This window comes from Molothrus ater, chromosome 1 (assembly GCF_012460135.2).
Source record: "Molothrus ater isolate BHLD 08-10-18 breed brown headed cowbird chromosome 1, BPBGC_Mater_1.1, whole genome shotgun sequence".
In the NCBI taxonomy this organism is placed as follows: Eukaryota; Metazoa; Chordata; class Aves; order Passeriformes; family Icteridae; genus Molothrus; species Molothrus ater.
The window spans coordinates 64,423,038-64,446,292 of NC_050478.2; the positions used below are offsets into that span (position 1 = coordinate 64,423,038).

The window sequence follows — 23,255 nt, forward strand, 5'->3', positions numbered from 1 at the left end:
ATCTGTTAACGCAGAGTTGGTTACAGCAGTCTCAGAAGAGACCTACAACTAAATCTGTTATCTGCACTCTCTGAATTGTACACACCATACCTGCACAGTTCTCCAGAACAAGCAAATCACTCACAACCTGTGTGGTTATAGCTGAGGCTGTCACACAGCCTGACTTCTCTCAAGCATCACCAGCGGCAGCTGCCTCACACGCTGGAGTAGGTTTGCAGCCAGCCAGTGCTTCAGACCATCTACGCAATCCTGACAAGCACTTCCTTTACAGCCTGCCACACTTTTTTTATTGCATTTCTCCCTCAATTAGTACACCACAACAAAAGCAGTGTGCATATGAACAATGACAATCCTAACTGTCATCTGCTAAGATGCGCTGCTAAACCTCAGCAAGGGGAAAAATTAGGCCTTAATTTTGTTTTACTAGACATGTTACCAAAAGAATTGCTTTAAAATTCTAATGTTTAAATCTTTAGTTGCTTTTCAGGTGACTGCATTCAAGTGTCTATTTTCTTAATTAATGGGAAACTAGGCCACTGGATCTATTACATAAAAAAAATTTAAGTGAAGTTCCATGTCTCTTGCAAATGTCTTTTAAAACAAAACTAGTTTTTTCAACCTTTCTAGATAGATTCAATCAGGCTAGAAAAGCAAAGCTGCACTGTTTATTTTTCAGAAAAGTTTTTTCAACTATGTATATATTGCCTTTTTGAAAATAATTACTTTCTAATACTCTTAGTCACACAGGTAATTTGTCTTACAATAAAATATGTATAAGCAGCATGCAGCATACTAAGGCTCACACTACAGGAGTTATCCTGCTCATGACTATTCCACTCTCTCCAGCCAGTCCTCCTAACAAGCCCTTGTATTTCAAGACACCTCCTCAGAATGGAGGCGGCTGCACCGAGCAGAGGATATTCCTTCCTAACCAGAAGGGCAAGTTAGTTGAGGCACTGAGAAGTTGCACTTCAGTGCAGGAAATTGCCTGCAAATACCCTGTCCCCTCACCCCTCCAAGAAGAAACACTCCTGCTCAGCAGGCAGGCTGAGACCTGCAAACTCATCACACCAAACCCAAGACCACCACTGCCTGTCACCACAACAGCTGAACCATCAACAGGCATTTCTCATTGCCTCCTCCTCCAGCTCCAGTGCTTTACCATCAGAGTGATTAAAATATCTATTTTACTGAGATATTTCTGGATTGCTTTATGTTCCAGCCTGGTACTACAAACACTCAGGAGCTGTGGGTGCTGATGATTTCTCATCACTGAGACACAAAATCCTCCAGGCCAAGTTCAATATTAGTGTCAGTGCACCCAAGATTAGTGACTGGAGTAGGGGTGTTACCCACTTCTATAGACACTTAATGCTGCTCCTTAATCAGGCAAAAATACTATTTAAGCCCACAGTGCTTTTTGCCATGAAAAGCAATATAGAGAAAATAACAGTGATATGCAGCAGATCACTTTCTGAGCTTGGTTATTCTACTACATGCCTGGATTAAATCCAATAAATAGAGTTATTTGAGATATACACCCATGTAAGTGGCTCACAATCCCATCCCCTGGAGTTACTCCAGATTTATGACATTAGAACACAGTGCCAAATTTAGTGCTTTTAAAAAATTATACCTACATTTATGGAAAAAAGGCTGAAAAGAGTCATGTTCAAACAATGAGAATGAAGACAAATATACATTGCTTGGTGAAACGTTTTTAAGAGCAACATGCAGTTCAGAGCTAATTATATTACATATCCTTTGACGCTGTTATAAACTGTGTCAGAAAGTCTTATTTTGATGAGCACAAATGCAAAATATACACCCATACTAGAAACAAAGTATTTGCTGAGGCAAAAATTATTTTTATCATGAGAAACTGCAGTCAGCTTTCACCTAACACACAGAAGGGCCTAGACCTTGCAAAGAACTATGAGCAGGTTTCAACAAACCCAGAGTGACAATACTGACATCAAGTACCACCAATTTTCATCTCACCAGCCACAGGGTGTAAAGTACAGTACAGGAGTGGAGAATAACAAGCCTGTGGCCTATGATGAGAATGTTGGAATGGGAACTGTTAGCAAACACTGCTACAGCCACCAAACAGTTAAACCAGACAGACGGGGATGGGGGTGGGGGGGGGGGGAGAGAAGGAAGAAAAAAAAAAAAAAAGGAAAACCGTGAAGAAACTTTCATGCAAACTTGTATAAGGCAAAAGCATTTTTACGAAGTACCACACCTTCATTAATTTGCTAATAACACACGCAAATGGAACTGACGATTTGGCTGACCTGCTAAGTGTGCCACGTACGGTCCCATCTGCCTGACACTCCAGTGGGCAAAGAACACCCTTCCCTAGAAGTTCGGCCATTAGGAACCCACCACCGGCATCTTTCAATTTTCGGAAAGCCCGAGGCGGTGGCCGCGCCGGCCGTACGCCACCAAGGCGGCACACGCAGAGCTGGCGGTAGCCCGCTGGGTCGCCCGGCAGCCACACACGCACCTGGCTGGCCGGTGAATACGGAGAATCCCGTCTGTTACCATGGCAGCCTGATCTAATTACATGACTGATCAGGGCTGGAGTAAGCGCGCTGAAAGCCGGCACCGCTGACATGTCGCTACATGATGAGAGAGACAGACAGACAGCCGAGCACGGAGGAAAACCTATCGACCTCTGCCTTATGTAAAAAGTGAGGAGATTACAGCCACCCTTTCAAAACAGCTGCTACCCGTAAAATGCTGGGCCGGTTTTACGAACAAATTAGGTGCAGTAACGTACAATTACTACTATTATCCTGCAGCATCACAAAAATAACTACGGCGCAATATTTTGCCTGGCCATTCTCAATTTCCCTCTCCACCATTCATAACCCTGCTCCACATGATAAAACTGCACCATCTCTATCACTCGAACAGAAATAGATTAACATGAAGCCGGGATTTTCCTTTAGGGGACGGTTTCATTCGAAACCGAAATTAAAAGTCCTTGACTTATCAGTGTGTCAGCAGAGTAACTCACTATGCCCGATCGTATCTGACGCGTGAAGTAACCATTACTGCATAAAATACATAACCATGAGCGTTAAGGGTTAAAGTGTAAACTGTTTTACAAAATATGAATTTCTTTACCCTATGAAAGGGAAAAGGTATACGGCAAAGGTCATTTACCTGCACACCCTTCCCGTTCTGTACACAGAAATCATCTGTAAAGAGGAAGGTTTTACAAACCTAGATTTCTTCGTCTGGTTGTAAAAGAAATGCCTAAAATTTTTCCCCAATTCTATCTGGAGTTCGGGCTCACAGGGGAGAGATGCTGCTCAGAGGAGTCCCTATTACACAGCATACGGTAAACAAAATAAAAATAGCCTGTCGTTCTCGTTGTCTACACAGTGCATTATATAACGGGCTTCCGACTTGTTTTCTTTTCTATTATTACTCTTCAGTAATTCCTCCTCTTCAATAACATGTAAATCGCTCCCAATTCTGTCATTTTATTATTATCGCTATTACTATTACAGTAGGAGCTAACGCTTTTCCAGCACGCTTTAATTTAGACTTTAATATATTCTCAGGAATCACATTGACGGATTCAGCACCCACAACCGTACACGGGGTCATTTATTTGTTTTTCTGCCGGTAAATTACGATGCCTTAGGGTTAAAAAAACCAAACCAAACCAAAACAAAAAATACATGAACAAAAAAAACCCTAACAAATAACCAAAACCCAAACGACAATCAACCAACCCCAAAGCCCCGCAACCCAACCACCCCCACCCGACCCAAGCAAACCCAGAGGCAGCGGGGGATCGGTGAGCGGCAGGAGGGCAGCGGTCGCCACTGGAGGCGAGTGGAGCCCCGGGGCGGCGGCGGCGGGGAACCCCTGCCCCGCTTCCCCTCGGGAGGCCGCCGGCCGGACCCCACAGCCGCGGGCGGGCAGCGGGGCGGCGGCGCCCCGCCGCCCCCCTTCCCCCATCCCTCCCGCCCCGTCCCTCCCGGCAGTACCGGGTGGTGTCTGCAGCCGGCCTGGGCCCTGAGTGAAGCGAAGCGGGGCTGCTGCCGGGCACATCCCAGCGCCAGCGCCGCCTCCCCCGCCGCCGCCGCCGCCTCCTCCTCGCTTCATTCACCCTCCGGCAGCCGCCCAGCCCCGTACTACATACGCCGTGCGGTGGCGGCGACCGGCCCTGCCGGCGACCGGCCCCGCGCTGCGCCCCGCCGGGTCCGCCCGGCGTACGAGCCCCGCACGGCCCCCCCTCACCGCGCCGTGCCGGCCGCGCACGCACACACACACACACACGGCACCGCATCGGCACCGCACCCCCCGCCCGCACACATACATACACACACACACACACACGGCACGGCACGGCAACCCACACACACAGCCGGCACCGCACCCCCCGCACACACGCACCGGCACCGCACACACACGCACGCAGACACACCAGAGCCCCCACGCTCGCACACATACACCGCACGCACACACATATACACACACTGCACACACACATACACACACCGGCACCGCACACCGCCCCCCCGCACACACGAGCACACGCGCAGTCTCACACACCCCGAGGCCACCGCCGCTGCCGCACCGGGGGCAGCCGCGACTCGCAAAATGTCCACCGTCCCCGCGGCCACCCACACCCCGCCCGGGCCGGGGGGAAGCGGGAGGGAGGGAAAGGGGGGGTGAAGAAGGAGGAAGGAGCGGAGCGAAGCGGAGCGGGGCGGGGGGGCAGGGCTGTACGAGCGGCTCTCGCCGCGGGGCCGCCCCGGCCCCCCGCTTCCTCCCGTGTCCCGCATCCCCACTCCGTTTTCTGCGCGGCGTCCTCGGCCATTTCGCGGCCGCCCCCCTCTCCCTCCCTCCCTCTCCCCTCAGGGCCAGGCCCGCGGCGACAGCGCCTGCGGGCCGGGCCGGGCCGGGCCGGGCCGTGGCGGGCCGGGGGCGGCCGCAGCGAGGCGGGCTGCAGCCCCGCAGCGGGGTGGGCAGCGCGCTCCCCTGCCCCCTCAGCCCCGTGTTTTTCCAGCTGGAAATCGCCGGCGGTTTGCAGTCTAAACAAGGGAAGAAGCCGCGGGCGGGTGGGGGGGAGGCAGAAAGCAGAGGAGGAAAAAAAAGCCACTTACTGTAAAGTGTCAGTGGAGGTGGGGTTGGCGGGGGTGGGGGGGTCAGAGAGAGACTCGCACACAAATGTCTTCCTAGGTGATCACGGGGCTTGGGTCTGCTTTTTGTTTGTTTGGCTTTTTTCCTTCCCCCTGCAGTGACACAGGTCCGGGATGTCTCCACCACTGTAGTAGAAATGATGTCTGCGGTACAGCGCTCGCTCCCTCTCCGCTCTCCAGCATGTAAATGGGTAATAGAAGCCAAATATGGAGCAGTTGGCTGCCTCTGCAACAGCTCAAGGATCCTACTTCATGCAAAAGGCGGGGGGGGGGGGGGGGGGCGGGGGGGGGGAGGGAAGGGGGGGAGAGAAGGGAGGAGGAGGAGGCAAGGCAACACTCTGGCAGTCGGCCAAGAGAGCCACACAGATTATTGCATACGCACGGCACCGCCGGGCCAAGGCGGCCTTTAACCCTTTGCGGGCCGCCGCACGCTGCCCGGGGGCGAGCAGGGGGGCTGGGGGCTCGCCTCGACACTTACCTCCTCCCTCCCCTTGTAACACTTCAAAGGCCAGGCTGGCTCTCTACGGTGGGCTTAATCCCTGCGCACGCCAGTGTTCCAGAGAAGTCCCCGCTCCTGTAGCAGGCTGCGTCGCGGGGCTCTCAAATCACTTTGCAGGCGGAAAGAAATGAGATGGGGAGGGGAAAAAGAAAAAAAAAAAACAACCCAACCCCGAACCTATATTGTTTAAGGGGGAAGAAACAGACAGCTAGCGACGTGTGCTGTCCTTCAGAAAAGGCAGGGAATGCTGGTTTAAAGGATGCATGAAAATCGGTTGCTCAGTCAAGGCTGGTCTGTCTCTCTAAGGGAGGAAATAAAACTGCTGGAAACCAGGGAATGCTCTGAAGCAGCCTCTGCGAGAGTCAGAAGAGGGTGATTTTATTTAAGATGCCATATTGCATTTTGTTGTGGCGAACTGTGAAGTGATTTAGAGCAAGAGTCTGCATCCCACTCCCTTTTTCTGAATTAGTTTTATTTATCCGGATCCTTGGCATATGCTTGAGTTGCTTTGTAGAAAGTACCTTCCACTTCATTCAGACCAAAGAGACTCTGACTCATACCATCTCTGAACTACAAGACAGACAGGGCTGAACCACGCATGTTTGGGTACTAACTCCCTCTGGATTCCTCAGCACTGGTTTCATCAAAGATCCCTTTGCATCTCTCCCAGCTGTCTGCAGACCACCGGGAGCCACTCCTGAACTTCCCCGCATCCCCCCCCCCACCAACTATGGCAACTTACACTCCCCTGGCACTCCAGCGTCAGTGTGTTACTCTCTTACTTCCCTCAACGCAGGTGTCTGCAAACTACAGTGATGGGTAAGTAACAGGCATAGATGCAAAAGAGACCAGAGAAAACATCTTCCTTCTGGACTGTCTCAGTCTGATCTTCATGTTAAAAAAATTTTAAACAACCCCCCACACCCCCAAAAATCAATTTTCTAAGCTAGATACAACTTAAAGAAATAAAACAAATTATGAAAGCAATTAATAGGACGAATGCAGGCAAAGGATGGGAGGCTATGCTTGCATGCAACCCAAGAGTGGCCCATAAGAAGCCATTCACTCTCTGCTTTGGCATCAGGAAGAGAAGTAGAGTACAGAGGCCCCTCCCCACACCAAGGACGTTGCAAGAGAATGTTGCATAAATACCAAAGGCTGTTACATGCCAGCTCCAAGGAGCAGGACGCTGTGGGGTCCCAGGCCTCAGAAAGGCCTGAGACGTGCACTCCATGTAACATGGCCATCCAGATCAAGCTGTTTATTGCAGCTTGTACCAATTTGCCATGACAATAAGCTCCAAGGTACCAGATTCCTAGCAAGTATACCTCCTATGTGTCCCTTTTATATTAGCATTAGGTTTTAGCTGCAAATTAAATCTAGCATTAAGAGTCTAGATGCAAAATACCCTAGGACTCAGTTTGCCCTTATGCAGATCAGCAAAGGAGTCCCTTCTATAAAGGACTGTACTGGCTTACTGTAATTGCTAAAGAACGTACTAATAACATTGTAAGCCGCAGCATTCTGGATTTAAGAGTTGATACTGTAATACAGGCTAGCTTTAGCAAACATAAGGATCTTTTACCACAGCATCTCCTGTATCTTTAGTTCAGGTTCACTATGAAAATCAACACGATTTTCTGTTCTAGCAGCGATCTGAGACAGAAGCAGCAACAGGCCAAGATATCTTGACAAATATGCTACTCAATACCTACAAGAGAGTGAATCTAAAGCAGCAAAGCAGACAGCAAAATTGTATTCACCCAGCTAATGTAAGGTTCATTGATTTAATAAAAGGAACCAAGGGAAAGAGACAAAGACTGGAGATTACTGAAAATCAAGTGAAAGCCCTGGAGAAACTGAAAACCCATCATCAAGGTTCAATTCAGAGTACAAGGCATTCTGTCTGCCACCTTTTTTATTCCAGTAGTACAGAGTGTTACCTCAGGAGAAAGGAATCTTTCCTTCTCAAACATTCACCTTGCCAAGAGGTGTGGCACACGCAGAGAAAGAGAAGCCACATTCATGCTGAAGCAAGCTTTGGGCAACTTTCCCTTCTGCAGCAGGCTCATGTAAGAGGCTTGTGTGTTCCTCCGCTCTGTGGCTATAGTGTTTGCCTCAGGACCCTCATTTTTTTGCCACACTGTATACTCTAGGCTTTTACATCTTTGTCTATGTTTCTGCTTCAAAGTAGAAAAGAGACCCCCACAATGTAAGTGCACTGTAAGTTAAAGCAATAGTGCTTTCCTTAGCCAGCAAGCACTTAACCCATGGCTCTGGGAAGTGCCACAACTGCCACCAGCCACATCACGTTCATAAGCCACTCTCACCTCGGTTCTGACTTGATACATGTTGATTGCACTAACAGACGAGGGATGAGGGGACTATGCCTCTACGAACACGGCCTAACACACATGATATGCAACCATGTCACAAGATGTCCTTGTGCCTCAGCAGCCCCCCTGCCCTATGCTGGGCCTCAATATATTCCCTGCACAAAGGATTCCACAAAACATCACGGTGCTGATGAAGGCAAATAAGTGGGACACAAGAACCCACAAAGACCCAAGCGTTTTCATTTAGTGCTGGTGATGTGCTGAAACTGATAGGACTCCTAGGAGAATATAATCTGACCAAAAGATACTAAACAATTTGGCAGGCAAGATGCACACTGTCTAGAAGAAACTGTTTTTCAATTCACTAGTTGTAATGTGCCATCTACACAGCATGTTTGATACAATTAATAGTACTTATAAAAAATGGAAGAATAGAAGGCATAATAAGTTGGATTCTTTTTTTAACACTAGCATTCAGGGAAATGCAGTGATTGACATTGTACTGAGTGTGAAAAGTAATCTCACAATTATTGATCTTTACAGTTCAGATCTTCAATCTGTCATAAAATGACATTGTTGGTCTCATTACAGCCTCTAGTGGACAGTAGTAATCCACCTCACAGACCTGTCATACCATTTGCTCAAATGGCAAGCATTATCAAGGCAGAGGTTACTCTGAGAGAACATGAACATACAGGTCATTCTTATCCACCAGAAAAAAGGATTTTTGAATACAATCAAAGGTTTGCTGTCACTGCTCGTAAGGTGCCTCGCTTTACTCTTCATGTATAGCATTGGCTTGTAAATAAACAGAGAACTTCTGCTATTAGTTTCAGCTTTTGACAGCTTTCATAAAACTAAATTAATCTCAAATATTTTTATAACAGAAAATATTGGTTGCCATGTTTTTGGCTTAAGTAAGATGTTTTTATTCCAACTCAGAATCCGCTGACTGTCCAATTCACCTCCTATCTATTTACAGCTCTCTCACATTAGATAATTTTTGCTAATGCTGTTATTTTTGTTATTATTTCAGACATATGCAGCTGATTTAAGGTATTTTTACAGTTTTAATAAATGAGAAACTATAATTTGGATTACAGCTGGCTAATTAAGGTATGCTTTCCTCAGGAAAGTTAAAAATATGCATGATCTGAACAATAATGTGTTTGGACTATATCTTTAAGTGTCACTTGTGTGAACATAACAAAATATGACTAATGTCTCTAATTTTTGTGTATTCACTTAGAAATGAGTGTATTCTCTGTCAAAACATCCCTGTTGATGATGTTCTCCAGAACTCTGTGATTACCTTCAGATGCAAGGAAATTAGATTGGTAGACACAGAGAGCCAATGCTGTCTCTTTAAAGCCACAAGTATCTCATGCAAATTAACATTTAGTGAAAGGAGAGTCAAGCATTCATGAAAACTAAGCAAGTATGTAGTGCTACACTGTGACTCAAAGATAAAAATCTTATCGTCTAAAATGGTGGTCCTTCGCAAGTGAATTCAAAGGAAAGGCTGCCATTAACTTTTTTTGTTTTATTACACTGTGGCTAGGTAAGGATTGTAGGGTGATGAAGAAATCATTATTTGTCATGCCTTACAGTTTAGGTAATGGGATATTTAGGTTTAAAAATGTTTACCTTATCATTATCTTGATTTTTTAAAAGAAGCAATCAAGTTCTCTTTAAATAACAATAGCTTCAATGGCTTTAAAGAAACAATAGATCCTTAGATGGAGATCTGAAATGACATACTGTATTCTTGTTGTTGCTTTTTTAAAACCGGGCAAAGCAATTCATGTGGGAGTTAAGAAAACTGAGGACTCTTCTAAAGTCTCAAAATCGAGTCCAATTTAGTCTTTTGAATAAGAGGTCAGTCAGTTACAGGTCCCTGCTCTGAAGGGAAGACCTGTTAACCTACCAGTGACCGCATCAGGATGGACCATAGCCACAGTCAGCCCCATAAGCTGTGGCAACCAGTGGAAAATAAAAGTGCTCAGCCCTTCTCTAGGGGTTCTTCACTGGTCTAGGCAGCTATCAAGTAATAAATACTGTGCTTTATGGCCAGTGCTCTTCAGCCATCTGAGGTCTCAATCTGTGTCCTGGTCTCCATCAGTATCTCCCCTGACACTGCAGCTACCCAGATGGCTGGTGTGAGCAGAAGGGCCAAGCACAAATGGAAACTAAACTGTCTTATTCCTGGAAGTGATCATTTCATCTTGGGGTCAAAGTACACCAGCAGAACACAGGGGAAGCACAACTCTTCAGAAATGCTTTGTTTCCAGGGATGTCAAGGCAGTAGTGTTAACAAGGATTAACATTCAACCAACATTCAGGAGAATTTGCCAGCCACTGTCTGGGAGAGGGCTCTCAGGTGCTATCAGGGAGCAGCGAGAGACCACATGCCCTTGTAAGAGACACATGTTGTCCCATCCCTTTAAATCATTCCTGGTACAGAGACTTATCTGGGAGTTCATTTCCCAGGATTTTTTCTGTCTCTTAAGGGCGTTATGGTCTAGACAGATTAGATTAGCATCTACTCTGTAAACACCTAGAGTTGGGAAATATCTCTATATCTCTGAACCTTTCTTAAAATGTCTTACCCACATATAAGGCACTGTGGTTTCCAAAACCTGTTAGTCTCTCTGATCAATGCTATACAGGTTTTGATAAGTGCCATGAGTTTTTATGAGAGGAAGGGAATGGGCTAGAATGGACTGGTTACCTGTTTGAACAGACAAAGAAGTTGAAAAAAAGAATTTTTGACTCCTAAATCCTTTAATGGCCCCAACTGAGCTGTTCTGGTCTATTGAACAAATCCTTCCTACCTCATGGATAATCGACCTACCAGACTTCCAGAGCCGCTGTGCTCAATGCTGCTGCCAAGTCTGCTCCTTTGGTTCACATGCTAAAAATCTTTATGTTTTGTTGAGAAAATGCGCAACTTATAATGATAGCTATTTTCTACTCTTACTGTCTCTACCTCTTCATAAAATATGATACACACAGGCCTTGTCCCCAAAGCTGTCATGCAAATTCAGAAGTCTGGTTAACCAAACTCATCCAATATAGGTAAGTTTGGGCTCATGCCTTGGTTTCAAGACAGCGAGAAGTGCAAGCTGTGTAATGTTCAAGACCAAAGTTATTTTGTATCTATATCTTCTTCAAAAAGAAAACTAGTAACTAAGACAGCATTAACCGGAAAGACAGTAATGGTTCTCAAATACAGCATCATCTACATAGGAAAGAGCTGTATCTCTTTGTTTTCAAAAGGTATCATATAGCAAAAAACTGCAGTCACCTGATGCACAGGAATGAAGAATTTGAACAGTTCCTAAACATCAAACAAAAATTGAAATGGGATAATTTTGGTATGAAATAATTGCTATATCCCTTCATATTTGACTCATAATTGGAAAATCACCAGGCAGAGATGAACAACAGTCATGACAGTGTATTGCCTGGAGGGTAGGAATTCCTCAGCCTTGCAAGGCTTTGACCAACCTTAGTGAGCATGGTAAACATTGCCTTCAATTTATCCAATTACAAGCTGACAGGATTTTTTTCATGTTTCTTCTGCAAGGTGACAGGTACATGCCCCCAGAACCCTAAAACTCCAGAGTTTAAAAAAAAACAGTGTCCTGGGAAAAGTGACAGGAGGCCTGAGGTGGGATATGACATTAAAGCAGAGCTATTTCAGCTTGTGCAGACCCTTTTATAACTAGACTGGCATCGCTTTGAATTCTAACTGCACAAAGGCAGCATCTTTCCCTCAGAGATCTGCCTGATCCTCATCCTCTCTCTTTACTCTTCAGCAGAGGCCTTTCTACTAATGATAAAAAAGGTTCTCGGATTGATTGAGATGTAATATCATGTGTCTCTCTTTCCCCCTACCCAGTTTTTCCTCAGAAGAACTCCCATTTATGCCTGTCTTACTCTGCTTGACCTGTCCTTGGTGTGCTCTCATATCATCCTCATATGATATTATCAATTTATTTATATTTAAGGTAATGAAAGATACCCATTCAAAGCTCTAGAAGCCCTGAGACATAGCAATTACAAGCAAAGCGCAACAGTGTGAAAGAAGTTCTATCAAAAGGAACTTATCTGGGCAATCAGGTAGACCAGAAACACCTGCCTGCTGAAAGCTCATTTCTAGTCTTCTTCTAAAGTGGGTGGGGTTTTGCCTCAGGGCCTCTTCAAAGATCATAAAATTCAAACACTTGTGAAGTGTAGGTTCTATCACATGGACAGATTTGCTCATTCATTGACTGTTTTGTCATGGGATCAAGTATAGCCAAGAGAATGGAGTGGACACCTTGGAGGCAGGACCATCTCACGACCAGCTTTCCTACTCAAGAGACCCTAGTGCTGGAACGTTTCCCACTACAGAGTTTTCACAGCTTATACTCTCATAGAATCACAGAATCATTAAATAGAATCATAGAATGGAAAAGACTTTTAAGATCATCAAATCCAAATCATCAGCGCAGCACCACTCCCATGTTCGCCATGAACCATGTCCTCAATGCTTTAGCCATACATTTTTTGAACACTTTCCAGGAATAGTGACTGCACCACTTCCCTTGGAAGTCTGTTCCAATTCTTATCAACTCCTTCTGTAAAAAAAAAATCTTTCCTAATATCCAATTCCAACCTCCCCTGGTGGTGCAACTTGAGGCCATTTCCTCTTGTCTTGGGAATCCTCTCATCTTCTTTGTGCAAGAGGACATAAGAATGGCCACACAGTGGCCATAGGACAGCAGTGATCATAGGCAGATGCTTAGGGAGACATGGGCATTATATACTACTTTATCCACATACTATCCAGCCTCCCACTATTTTCAGCTTAAGGGACTTCCTAAGCAGAATGTGGTTTCTACCTGTTTAGTGACCCTCAGTGGATTTATCTCCTAAGATTTGCACAGTCTTCTCCATCACCATCTGTGAACTGTAGGTATGTGCTATGTCACATTGCACAGGTCAAGTCCTTGATGCAAGAAGAATCCCCTCATCCTGCCTGCTTCATTCAGTGCTCCTAGCTCTTGCACTGAGACAGGGAATGGCCAGTCCCTACCCATACTCTCAATGCTACACAGATCTTTGCAGCCCTCTCTCATATTCCCCCTTCCAAGCTGGAAAGCTTGTTGCCAAAAGCAGTCAAAGTCTTCACTGCTTCTGCTGCAATTCTTACCTGGTTTTGAGTCCCTGTCTTGGTCTTAGCCCTGAGACGTCCACACTCTCTCTGTTCTTCTGCCTGTAGAAAAGTGATAGTAAAAATTGTCCTTTTATTCCACAGAACAGTGGTGACACAGAGAAGTACAAGTATTATTACTATAAAAGCAATACAGAATGCTCTCTTTTCCCAAGGCTTAGCCAAGGACTTGGAAAAGCAACAATTCCACATATCTAGGACAAGAGAAAACAGTAGTAATGTAAACAAAAATAAACCCCTGGTTCTATCTACATTTTTTTCTTACTTGTTTAGCATCACATGCTGACTAAAACCCTTCCCATTTCATAAACTACCTTTGTCAACCAGTCCATTCTTGTGTAAAAAATCAGAACTGATGGGACATCTCCCACCAAACTCAGATTATTTCACAGAATTATATGCATAATAGGTCTGAAAAATATGCCATGCTAAAAAAGTGGGACTGCCAGATGGTTTTCCTGCCATTTAATCTGTCTCTCCCCCCTCCATGATATATCTCATTTCTTAGGACACAGGTATTAAGTCATTTCTCTCTCTTAATTGGGCCATCTTCAGCTAGGTGTGTAAACTTGGTGTCTAATTTAAGGTGTACAAGTTGTTCCGTTGTCTTAATGGTTCTGAATCATACATTTAAAGTGAGCTTTGTGCTTGAGGGTATGGCCTCATGAACATATTTTAGTGAAGCATTCAAGGGTGTGGATTTACAGGACACCAGCTACCCTGCAATAACTGCACAGATGAACACCCTTTGCCTGCTGGTAAATGCAAAGCAAGTTAGCCCAGAGAGAGTCTCAGCCAAGATCACCTCTGCCCTCAGTACAATTCTTTTCCTGCTATTCCCTGAATGCTGCTCCTTTTGCAGTAAGCATGACAGTTGCATATGGAGGCACTACCACCTCCCTCCTCTCCATAGTGATCCATCTCCAGACACAGCTCAAAACATACTTTTTCTTAATACACCCCAAAATCTTGCAAACTGAAGTCATATTTAAGGGACCTTGCCAGCCTTGATGCGTTACAACTTCAGCCTTTTTTCTCTTTCATGTTTATATGATAGGATATATTCTTTGCAGAGTCTTCATCATGTATTATGTATACATAAGTCCTCTAATTCTTGAGCCCTCCTGTTTCCCCCTGCTGGTTAAAAACGCATAGCTGGGGGGAGCAGGGGGGGTGGGAAAGGGCAAGCAATTCCTCAAACAACTCTGAGTCAAAGCAGGTACCCACTTTGGGAGGAGGGAGCAGAGGGGAGAGACCTTGTGACTACTGAATACCAGTGGCTGTTGTCCCCAAGGGTATTTCTGAGAGCCTACATGTATTGTTACACAATGTATGTACTTCACAGGGTCCTGAGCAGAGTTTATCAGCTGTACCGAAATTCCTGCATAGTTTATCATCTGGGCAAGCATCCCAGCACCACTGTTGTCTCTCGTTAGAGTCTCTTCAGAGTATCAGAGGTTCCCAGGAACATTCCCAGAAGCTTTTAGCTCAGCATGAATCACTGCCAAGTTGAAGAGTTTCTTCGAGTCCCTTGCAGCAATCATCCTGAAAATTGCAGAAGAGTAGCTTGCAGGCTCTACAACTGTCCCTAAAAGGCTCAACTTGTACAGGAGTCATTGTCTGGCCTCCAAAAACATTTATCTGAACTAAGACACATTTATCTCAACCTTGCACACATTTAAGGTCTCGCCAATGAGATCACAAAATCTCCTTGTAGCTGGAAATAAAAATTTTTCCTTTGATGATTTTCTAAAATCTTTCTTATTTTAGATTCTAATAATCCCACAGATCCCTAAATGTGGACCAGCACCCCTTTCCTGTTCAAACTGGATGCTCTAGTCAGTTATATAAGGCCAAGTTTCCTCCCTAGGCAGTTTACAGCATAGGCACACAGGTTATGCTGTCTGCAGTAAATGATGCAGTGAAATACTCCATTATGTGACTTATCTCTCAGAACAGTTACCTCCTGAGAAAAGACTGCAGTTTTGAGGCCAGCTGACTTTTCAGAAATGGCAAACAATCAATCACCCAGAAAGATAGATTTCTCCAAAGGTGAAATAACAGTGTTTTCTTCTTTTAACCTATAAAAATTATAATTTTCTGAAAACAAAATGAAAGAAAAATTTCCAACAACCACCAAGCCCCTTTTACTCTTGAAGAACCTGCTTCTCTCTCTATTTATTTTGCTTTCTGAGTATTTGCCTTTGACAGGTTCACATTTTTAATGCTTCTTACTAGCCAAAATGTTAAATGGATGACTTAAGTTTCAGTATATTGCTTCCTCTGAATTTGTTACTCTTGTAGTGGCACTTTCCCTTAGTAGCACATTGAACTAGTGTAGTTTATGGTCACCAGTTCCTAGATTCCCTCTAGTGCTCAAATCTTCAATGAACAGAAAGATAAGTGTGAAGAATTTGCCAGCTTGAAATGCCTGCTATCTGCACAACAGACCAAAAATTGATTTTTAACTATTCCAAGACTTCAAACTCTGAATATTTGGCTGTATAATTAAAATCTGGATTTTTAAAATATACTGAAAATACATTTACCCTTCAAATGTTTCACCTGTTAGTTATCCTACTTCAAACTCTTCAACTCCGCAGAGTTACTATTTGGTTTTCTTTGATGTTTGTTCCTTTTAAGCTAACCCCAAAGAATTTCACTCTCACCCACCATGGTTATCAAGCTGTGCTTTGTTAGCACTGTAAGTATTTATGATATACAACTCTCTTCTGTCCTTCCCATTATTTAGGAATTAATACCTTATATACATTGATTAATAGCCCTTCTTTCTTGATATTTCTTTTAGGAGAGTTAGGAATGACCACTAGATAATCACCTTCATCACTTGGTAACACTGCTCATGGTCTGGTGTATAACTCTTGTGTAAGGGTGGTTGGTATGTAAATACCCTCCTTAATCGTCATCGTTTGTTTCAAGGATAAAACAAACAAAACAATAACAAAATCTCCTTTCTTTTGCGTACTGGAAGCACATGCCATTAATATTAATTAATTTATTTATTTAAACTTGGTTAAAGCATTTGCTCTTAGGCTGGGAATGTGACTGCCAAGTTTCCCGCCTGCAATTTTTTACGGCTCAGTAGTAAACTCCTGAAAATAGGAATTTGAAATGGAAATAGTGACAGGCCTTTTAACTACACTATAATAAGCAGGGTGTTTTATCCTGCATACTGTATGTCGTTACACAATGGCAGCCTATCATAATGTGCACAGAAAACAAACAGGGTCTCTTTAGATCACTCTTCTGGCTAAAACTGGGCAGACAGAGGAAGCAAAACAGGCTGGAAAGACAAAAGACTAGAAGGTCAAGAACACCACACCCAGACCTAAGCCCTTCTGTTACACAGTGGAGCACAGGGATCTTAGAGAACTTGCACTTGAATAAATTGACTTTGATCAGCTTGCCATAAAAAAAGAGGTGTAGCCTGCTATATTGCTAAAGGAGGTAAAGAAGGAAACTTGCCCATAGTCTTAAGCTGCAAAGTAATGTACCCAGGCCCACCCTGTTACGCAAAGCTCCAAAATGTATGTTTCTTGCAAATGTTTCTTATTTGCTTGTAATAGTATGCTTCATGTAATTCTGCATATATAAAACACAAGAACATTAAAGCTGATTTGCACAGTAGCTTTCCAGCGACAACTGTAAAGTGCAATTTTTCAGAGCTGCTGAATATCCAGAGTCCTAAAAAGTCACCTGAGTTTCTTCAGATCCACACCTGTGTAAATGCAGCAGTACTGCATCTTTGTGAAAACAGAACAGTGCTACTGCTTTTTATGAGGTATTTGGCAACCAGGAAAATAACTGAATCACATGTGCAGAACAGAACAGCAGAGTATCTGGGACTTGAACAGAGCACTTCTGCTTTGTAGAACACATGCTTAAACGCTGTATATTGAAGTGCCACATCACATCTATTTTTACTAATTGAGTTTACTTGTGTTTGGGCACTGTACCAGCTACTCAGCAAGTCCAGGAGATTAATGTAAAAGCCTCTCTGCATTTAGAAAGTATAGTCACTCTAGATTTACAGCTGCTTACTTTGAGGGTGGCTGACTGCTGATCCTGGTGTCTTTGAGCAACAGATGGTTTTCTGAGCTGCATTGATAATGAAAATGATATAATTTACCTCCTAACATTGAAATAAAGAGGCAGAAAAAAAGAAAAAGCAATATATTCATCATCAACAGATCGCATACCTTAGTACACAGCGGGATAAGAGGAGGGGGAGGCCCAGTCAAAACTCAAGGAATAGTATTAGAAATTCACATGAGGACAAACGTACATAAAATAACCCATCCTGATCTGGACTGTGAAAGTATTGGCCCTTGTAATGTTAGAATTTATAGCTTTAATCTTCTTAAGAGCTGCATGGCTCTTCTCACATGCAGGGAAAACAGATTTGATGTTTGTGAGATTAAAACTACTGAGCTGAACTTTGCTTGTTATTGGCCAGAAGCACTTGGAAACCTAATAAAGCATTCCATTAAAATCTTGGCATTTTAGTAACACAAAAGAAGTAGGCCTCTCAAAATATGAGTCCAAGGCAAAAGGACACTTTGGGGGGTGGGGGGAAAGATTGTGGAATTTGGATTTTAACAAAGTTTTCAATGACTTAAAAATAGATCAAAGAAAACATGAGGTAGAGTGGAACAATAAGTGCTTGATGTAACTAGCAATGTCCAATTCTTTGTTGTTTAAACTTTATTACATTTGAAGACACTTTTTCATGTTCTTTTAAACCTCATACTTTTGTAAGTCTATGAGTAGCTGGAAAAAGTACAATACGTCACTGACTGGCTGCGTGGTCTCTAAACAGGTAGTGTGAGGCCTGATTTCATAAACTTTGAGGATCCACAACCCTAGCTGAGATCCAGTTGGGCTACTCATATCCTGGGCTTTAGATGATCAGATTTATTCTGAAATAAAGGGCTCCATTAAAGCTGGTTAGGCTACAATTTTAGGTGCACAGGAAGCCCACAGTGAACACGTATGCATTTGTAATCAGTATACAGTTTGGTTTGATCTATGAAGTCACAACTAATATTTCTGTAGAGAGAGGCATAATACTTGTGGTGATGGTATGAACTGAGTTCAAAGCATGACTGATCAAGGGTTAGGATCTTATCAGCAGTGGTAAAACCTTGTACAGTACCATTTGCCTAGTGCCAGCTGCACTGTTGAGAACCCTTGCTTGCCTTCGCCAAGGTACAATGAGGAGAAGCCTCATACATTACAGCTTTTACTGTTATGCTCTGCAGGCAAACAAACAGGTAGAAATAGGAAATATAATCAAGTTTAACAGAAGTAAAGCTTCATAACCAGTCCTAAATAAAAGTCTCTCGCTAGGGTTCATTGACGAGGTTTGGGGTTTTGTCACAAGGCAAACAGCATTAATTCCAACTCACTATGAAATTACTTTGTCCTATCTGTACTGACAAAGCCAACCATGAAAACTATGGTAAATTTGTCTGTGTATGGTTACAGCTAAATCAGATCATCTACATTCATTCTACTTACAGAATCAGGAAGTATGTAGGCTATCTTCTGGAAAACTTGTGGTTAAAACACTGGGAAGCCTGTAAGGATGATCAGGTAACAATCAAATGCCTACAAACAAATTTTAGCCCAGATTTTACCCCACACAGAGAACCAGTGTTGAACGTGGATTACACAGCTGGTGTGAGTGAGTCCTACACAAGCTCATCCCATTGCAGATGACCACACAGAATTCACTTATGCAATTCTATTTTCTGCCCTTTCAAAGGAAACTCCCCTTTACACAGCTGAACATTACTGGGTGCTCATAAACTGGCTGCTAACATGGCTGGTATGCTTCATTTTTTGTGGCACTAACATATGAAGAGCTATCTACTGCAACAGATGCTCTTTGACAGTGCGAAATAACAGCACTCAGACTTAAACTGTAAATTATAAACAATCCCTCTCTAAGTACAAAATGAATACACAGAATGGGGAGCCTTGTCAACTAAGATATTAGTAAATCAGGTTGAGGAAGACAAATTATTCATTAAAGCTAAAGTAACTAAAATTTTATTCAGTTGACATTACTGTCATTAGAGTTCTCCTGTTCTTTGCCATAATTGGTAGATATGAAAAAGAGTAATTATAAGCAACACATAGTAAAATCAGCTACATGTTTTCTTGCTATGGAAAAACTACATAAAATGTTTCTGTTCTTCCTTTTTATTAATTTCTATTAGTAGAAAAGATGCTATATAAATGCTTACCAGTGGTATGTGCCTGGCCACATCAAGACTGGCCTTTCCCAAGGGATTTCATAATTATTTTTTCTCCACCAAACCACAGACAGGACTGTGAATTAAAAGTGACCTTGATGGCCTGGTGGTGCAGCTGCCATGTTATTTGATTATCAACTTACTGGTACTAATGCCAAGGAGTGGTACTACAACATAAGCTGAAAATGAATTCAAGCATAGCTTTCTTCACAGAATGTCCCTGGTAACCTGGCTGCACAAAGCATTCAATGCACAAAGATTTTTTTTAAACCTTTAAAAAAGAAAGCATTCCTTTTTTCCTCCCCATGTCTTCCAGTGCCAAGTTCTCCAGAAGGATGTGCTCAGGGATAACACCCTAGATTGCAAGGACTGTAGCTACATCTGGAGTACTTGTGATATCTCAGATATAAAACTTCTTCAGAAAGGACATGGAGAACTTGGAGGAAGCATGGGTAAAGGAATGGGCACCCTGTTACACAGCACAGTGGTTCCTGCCCTATAGCGGCAGCCTCTCAGGAATTCCCAAACACCATGGCAGGGATGATGAGCACAAAGCTGGCCTTCCCAAATGCATGCAACTTCCCACCACCTAATGAGGGGTAAAATGAGCTGGCAGTTCATAATTTCCTTCAGCATGTGCCAGGAGAAATTTTTATGTCACTCAGTTCAGGATCAGACTTGCAAGGCCCAATTCTTACGGCTTTAGAAGAAACAGGTATGGCCAAGAAAAGATCCTGGCAGCTGTCTGTAGGCAGACAGCATACAGACTTGCATTTCATGGGATACCTGGATGGGAATCTCAGATTCTGCAGAATGACAAATGCAGCCTGATTTCATCTCATGCACTTGCATTGCCTGCATCTCCTATGATACCTGGAGCTAGGGTACCTTATCTACGTCTCGACAGCATATGATAAAGAAGCAGGACTAGGTGAGCATCTCCCTCTCCTCTGAGAGCCAAGTTTGCCTTCTTTCTCCTTCACAGACTACGTAGGGAAGCAGGCAGCAACCCCACCAATTTTGCAGATGCTGGCTCAGAGTACACACAGAGGTATATTTTGGGTGCTTAAAGAGCTTCACAGCATTGAAAGACTTAGCTCAGAAAATGCAAAATGTTGGAGCCTGCCTTCCAGAGCCTAACAAAAGGGTGCATGCACATACTGAGGAAGGAGGCTCCCTCTGTTGCACATAGCTCTCCATAGCTCTTTCCCATCTCCCTAGAGATCCAGGGTATTTGTATACAAGTTAGGAGGAAACCAGCAGGTTAGTCAGCATGCAGGGGGACTTGGTGGTCTCATGGAAGATTGCTTTAGGTAACATAGCAAAAGGACCTCCCAATGTGGGCTCTGACTCAGTCACAGTTTGGATGGTGAGAAAGCCTTTCAGTCCCCACTTGTCATAGCTGCCCAGTCTCATTTTAATGCACAAAACAAACTCACTGTACAAATATGCCGTGATGGGCAGTTTGTGCCCATGATGCAAGCTACACCCAAACAAGCAGAAGGGTCATAAAATAAGGATTAAAGTTCAACAAGGAAGCTGATAACGAAGAAGCCTACCCAGGCTATGCCCTATTCCTGCCAACATTATGTTATCTTCTAATTTTAGAACAGCTGACAGTTTTTCCCAGACCAGAAGTTGACAAGAGGCTGAGCAACGCCAGTGTCGTTAAATCTTTGTTTTCAGGCACAGTGTTGTCTCCACACTGCAAGAAGTTGTTTCAGCATGTGAAATTTTGCAGGAAGGCACACACTGACGCTGGATGCCCATACAGGGAGCTGTGTAATATGTTGAAACCATCTGGCATTTTGTGGTTTTGCTGTATCAGTCAGACGCACTGTCTGGAAACACAGGGCTCAAACCCAGAGTCCTTAATTCAGGTCAGATACCTACAGATGCCTGCGGTTGTTTGGCCAGACTGGAAGCTGCAGAATAAAGCACTTAATTAGGTGGCTGAAGTTTATGGCAGATTCTAAGGGCAGCAGAGCTAGAAGCCTATTATTTCTTAGGAAGTTTTAGTAAATGTAATTACTATGGCATGTTTGATATAATACACGGTCTTCACAAAATGCTCCAAAATAGCATTTTAAAGACGGGTCTTGTTGCTGTTATGCTTTGTACCTTCTGACTAAGGAATAGGCCTGATGATGTGGATCCCAGTGTGAAGCTTACTGAAAACTACCACTAAAATTAATAGAGGATAGTTATGGAAGAGTATTTTGCATAGAATTGCCTTCTCTGCAGTGTGAACAACGCTGCTGAAAGCAGGCTCTGGGTTACATTATTCCTGTGTTCCAAATTTTTTTAACCGGCTGATGTCACTAGGGAGATTTAAAGTCTTTATAATTACTGCTCAAGGCCTAGAGGAAGCGGGGAGGAAAGACAATGCAATTACGTTTCATATGTTGATTTAGAGAGTAACCTGTAGTGGTCTGTTAACTTGTTTCATCTATCAGGAAAAGCAAATTAATTCTGTATCCAGTCGGTTTTATGAGTGGCAGCTCATTTTGCTTTCCCAGTTAAGCAGGAAGAAAGTGGCCTTTTGTCACAAACAATTGCTTCCTGCAATGCTGCAGAATAAGATGTAAAATAGGCAAAGAGCTTTGGATACAGCTTCCAACGTCCTACTAAGAAGTAAAATTTCTTTCTTTCATCTTCCCTCAGAGAAGGAATTCAGGTTATGCTCTGCACTAAATTAAAGTGTTCTGCTCAGTTATGTACATGTACAGCTTTGAAAACTGTTCCTGCTTCTAGGTCAAGGGCTCTCCCTGTGGCCGGGTGCCAGCTTTATCCCTGGACTCCCATAATCCCTTGAAATAAATCAACTTTCCATTGAAATCCTCTGCCAGTTCCACTTCAGACTAAAATGTGCTGTCTGTAGCATGATGCTCTTTTATACTTTTGTGGAAACAAAAAAAAGAGAGAAACAATGTGTCCATTGTGTACTGGAAACAGTTCCACGTAACCTGTATTGTGTATATTAAAGTCTATCTTTATATGTTGCACTAACCCAAGATTTCAGTGTTTATTATTAGAACTAAGAAAAATACCTTTGACCAAAAGAATAATTCCACTGACTGAAAAGGATCCCAGCTTGTGTGCGTGTGTGCGTGTGTATCCCATTACTACTCTGCTCACGTGGACTGAAGTATGAGGATGCATTATACTACCTCCCTGGGCAGATGAAGCCCTCAAATATTTTTTCTCTTTCCTCCTTTTTTTTTTTTCTTTCCCCCCCTAATATCAATTTTCTTCTCTGTGTGTTATAAATGAACCCGAATACATTCACACGTTCCTGTCGAAGACTAAAAGCTGTCACTTCATTTCAGGGAACCAGGCAGCTTTAAACTCAGCTGCAAGAAAGCCCAGCTGCTACTACATCTCCAGGGGAAACTTATCTACTCAGAAATGGCAAAACTTCTGAACAATAATAATAAAATACAGCTGAAAGATGCTGATGCCGTTCTCCTATTGGTGCCGAGGTCAGTACTTTGGAGAGTGGGTGCCAGTCAGAAATTGCAGCACTCAGAAGACTGACATTTCTAAAAAGCTGTGCTTCTCCCCAAATCTCAGTAACTTTAATGGTCTGCCAGTTAAATCAGAACAGCTTGGTATAAAGCCTCCAATTTTCTGACAACCTTTATATTCTCTTGGCTCCTACAAGGCCCTAAAGCTGATCGTGTATAATCCTGAACTGAATGTGAAATAAATATGAAAACCTGTCATGATTTTAAAGTTTTCCAAAGGATA

The 23,255-nt window shown here is 43.5% G+C and overlaps 1 protein-coding gene across 7 annotated transcripts in view; it reads right to left on the minus strand.

Annotated features, from left to right (window-relative positions):
* Positions 1-23,255, minus strand: part of ATXN1 (ataxin 1) — a 371,937-nt gene that overhangs the window by 217,399 nt on the left and 131,283 nt on the right. For 3 of the 7 annotated variants that reach the window (XM_036397890.2, XM_054514240.1, XM_054514232.1), the window contains exon 1: positions 4,011-4,134. The gene's annotated coding sequence lies outside the window, so the exon portion shown is untranslated. Of the gene's footprint in view, positions 1-2,297; positions 3,735-3,797; positions 3,819-4,010; positions 4,135-4,165; positions 4,197-5,132; positions 5,343-5,646; positions 5,777-13,203; positions 13,267-23,255 lie in introns of those variants that run through there. The other 4 variants (XM_054514234.1, XM_054514235.1, XM_054514239.1 and 1 more) reach the window with 4 other exon arrangements.